The following is a 4,045-nucleotide window of genomic DNA, read 5'->3' on the forward strand; positions in this document are numbered from 1 at the left end:
CAAGAGAAATCAGTAAATATCTTAAGGCAAATGAGAATGAAAACACAACATACCAAAACTTATGGGATGTAGCAAAGGTGGTGCTAAGAGAAAAATTTATTGACCTAAATGCATGTAATAAAAAAGAAGAAAAAGCAAAAAAAAATAGGAATTAATCACTTGCCTGGAGGAACAAGAGAAAGTGTGGCAAACTAACCACAAAGCAAACAGAAGGAAAGAAAGAACAAAGATAAGAGCAGAAATAAATGAAATTGAGAACATGAAATCTTTAGAGAGAATCAACAAAACCAGAAGTTGGTTCTTTGAGAAAATCAATAAAATTGATGGAAACTTAGCTAGGCCAACAAGAAAAGAGAGAGGATACTAAGTAAATAAATAAATAAATAAATAAATAAATAAATAAGATCAGAAATGGGGAAGGAAACATAACCACTGACCCCACAAAAATAAAGGAAATAATGAGAAGGTACTATGAGCAACTATATGCTAAAAAACTAGACCACTTGGATGAAATGGACAACTTCCTACAAAAGCATGAACAACCAACATTGACTTGAGATGACACAGATGACCTCAATAAACCAATCACAAGTAAAGAGATTAAATCAGTCATCAAAACTCCCAAAAAAGAAAAATCCAGGACCAGGTGATTTCACATGTGCATTCTACCAAGCATTCAGAAAGAATTAGGACCAATCCTGCTCAAACACTTCAAAAATATTAAAGAGGAGGAAAAGCTACCCAACTCATTCTATGAAGCCAAAATCATGTTATTATCAAAGCCATACAAAGATTCTAAAAGAAAAGAAAATTACAGACCAGTCTCTTTAATGAATATAGATGCAAAAACTCTCAACAAAATACTTGCAAATCTAATCCAGAAGCACATTAAAAGACTTACACACCATGACTAAGTGGGATTTAATCCAGGTATGCAAGGCTGGTTCAACACAAGAAAATCAATTAATGTAATATGTCACATCAATAAATCAAAGTGGAAAAACCAAGTGATCATCTTAATTGATGCAGAAAAGGCATTTGACAAAATTCATCATCCTTTCTTGATGAAAACAATTCAAAGGATAAGAGTAGATGGAAACTTCATCAACATGATAAAGGGAATATATGAAAAACCCACAGCTAACATTATACTCAATGGGAAACAGTGAAAGCCTTCCTTGTAAGGTAAGGAAAAGGAAAATGATGCCCACTGTCACCATTGCTATTCAACATTGTACTGGAAGTTCTAGCTAGAGCAATTCAGCAAGATGAGGAAATAAAAGTCATCCAGATTGGAAAGAAAGAAGTAGAATTTTACTGTTTGCAGATGACATGATACTATATGTAGAAAATCCTGAAAAATTTACAGCAAAGCTACTAGAGCTAATAAATGAATACAGCAAAGTAGAAGGATACAAGATCAATGTGGAAAAATCAGTAATATTTCTATACACTAGTAAGGAGTAATCTTGAAAGGAAATCTAGAAAAAGCCTCCATTTACAATTGCAACCAAAGGAATCAAATATTTAGGAATAATTTCACCCAGCCACAAAAGCTGTATAAACAGAAAACTACAAAAAAATTGCTAAATGACATCAAAGAAGTCCTAAATAAATGGAAGGACATATCATGTTCATGAATTGGAAAAGTAAATATAGTTAAGATATCAATTCTACATAAATTGATTTGTAGATTCAATACAATAGCAATTAAAATCACAACAACTTACTTTGCAGAAATAGAAAAGTCAATAACCAAATTTATTTGGAAAGGCAGTGTGCCCCTAAAAGCTAAAAATATCTTGAGGAAGAGGAATTAAGTGGGACATCTCACACTAGCTGGCTTTAAAGCATATAACAAACCTACAGTGGTCAAAACAGCATGGTACTGGCATAAAGATAGATATACTGACCAAAGGAATCAAATTGAGTGTTCAAAAATAGACCCTGTCATCTGTTGATCTTTGATAAGGCAGTCAAGTCAACTCAACTGGTGCAGAGCAGCCTCTTTAACACAATTATTTCTTGGAGAACTGGATATCCATATCCAGAAGAATGAAAAAGGACTCCTACCTCACACCTTTTACAAAAATTAACTCAAAATGGATCAAAGTCCATTAGCTAAGACCATAAAACTTTTAGAAGATAATATAGGGATGTATCTTAAAGATATTGTGATAGGAGGTGGTTTCCTAGACCTTACATCCAAAGCACAAGCAATGAAAGAAGAAATAGATAAATGGGATCTCCTCAAAATTGAATACTTTTCTGCATCAAAGGAGTTTGTCAGGAAAATAAAAAGGCAGACTATGAAATGTGTCACAATATTTAGAAACCACATACCAGATAAGAGTTTAATATCCAGAATATATGAGATACTACAACTCAACAACAAAAAGACAGACAATCCAATTAAGAAATGGGCAAAAGACATGGAGAGGCAGTTTTCTAAAGAGTAGATACAAATTGCTCAAAAAATATGAAAAGGGAGACCAATCCAGGCCTCTTGCTGCTGCTGCTGTATTGGGGTGGTGCAACCCAGGGCCAGGCTCCAGATGGGGCAGGAGTGCAGAGATGATTGGAGATGAGGAGAGAAGGATGTTTGGAGATGCTAAGGTAAGAGATGAAGCCCGGAGTTTGCCCTGGAGAAGCTGAGAATGACCCAGAGATGTTTTGGAGAACACCATTTTGAAACGCAACCTGGGAGCAAAGGAACAGCAGACACCAGCCATGTGCCTTCCCAGCTGACAGAGCTGTTCTGGACACCATTGGCTGTTCTTCAGTAAAGGTCCTCTTTTATGCACCTAAACCCATACTGGAAACTCCAGAATCAATGACCTCTGGAAATCAGCAAGGAAACTGAGAATTTCTATGAGCCACCACAAAGGTATAAAAGATGAAAAATGCAAAGCTAGCTACATGAAACCAAGTGTCTTTCCTTCAACCTCTCTTAGTAAGGCCTCATCTTGAAAGCCTTTTAGGATCATTTCTCCAAATGTTCTGTGCAGTATGAGTGAGAAGAGTCCTGTAGAGAGCAGTTTGATCATTAAAACCAGAAAGAATGCACCAGCTACGACAATCCACCAGGGCAAAGAAGGGGAAGGGACACTTGATATCTGGGCTGTTGTGAAACTGGGAAATACCAAGGAGAAAATTGCATTATTTACAGCCCACTAGTGTAGCAATAGGATAGGTTCTATGAAAATAAAAAGCTCTTGGGATACTGATGGGAGAGCTACAAAGAGAAGGAAACAATCAGATCTTCAAAACCCAACATACGGTTAGAAAAGATGAGGAAGTCAACAGCAGGTGCTACCAGCCTGAGCCTTTAGCATGTGGCATTGAGCATTGCTCTGTGCATCATGTGAGTGATAGTGGGGATGCAGTCTATGCAGGGAGGCCTCTGTCGGTCACACAGATGGTGGCTTTCCTCAAGCAAAGAGCCAGTGCTCTGCTAGCCAGTTGTGCAAAAAGCTGCACAAACTCACCTGCTGTTGTGAGGTTTCCTGGGCAATCCAGAAGTGTGCCCCCAGCCTCTGAGCCCTTCTTTACCCCAGGAGCCTATGAAGAACCAATGGAAAGGGGAAATCCTGAGGTTGGTGAACCATAGAGTGAGCCAGGCCAGGTCCTTGACATGGTAGCTAGACTAGAGTCAGAGTGCCTGAAGCTGCAGAGCCAGTGTGAGCCTGGGAGACACTTGAGGAATAACAGTGTCCAAATGTACCTTCTTCAGTTTTAAGTTTATCACTGAATACTACAACATCAGGCCAGCAGGTTCTCACTAGGTTTGAGATCCACAATATAGAGAGGATCCTTGCAAGCAGTGCAAGAAAACATATGTGAAAGGGGACATGTCCCTGTGCTGGTGGCACCCCAAGACCTATTGCCAGGCATTGCCCTATGGGCCAGGATACTGGATGTGCTGCCACCAGTCTCTGAAGGCCTTCCCTGACTGTAAGCTGGGGCTTCATGACAATCACTGGGTCCCCAGCTGCCACAGCTTTAATTGGACAATCCATAAGAAGCAAAAGGGACTGAAACTGAC

General features: G+C 38.7%; 1 pseudogene; it reads left to right on the forward strand.

Moving 5' to 3' along the window:
- The first annotated feature begins 2,795 nt into the window (after nucleotides 1-2,795).
- On the forward strand, nucleotides 2,796-3,739 carry LOC119532680 (annotated as a pseudogene).
- Nucleotides 3,740-4,045: the final 306 nt, after the last annotated feature.

Source organism: Choloepus didactylus, chromosome 4, assembly GCF_015220235.1.
Source record: "Choloepus didactylus isolate mChoDid1 chromosome 4, mChoDid1.pri, whole genome shotgun sequence".
Classification (NCBI taxonomy): domain Eukaryota; kingdom Metazoa; phylum Chordata; class Mammalia; order Pilosa; family Megalonychidae; genus Choloepus; species Choloepus didactylus.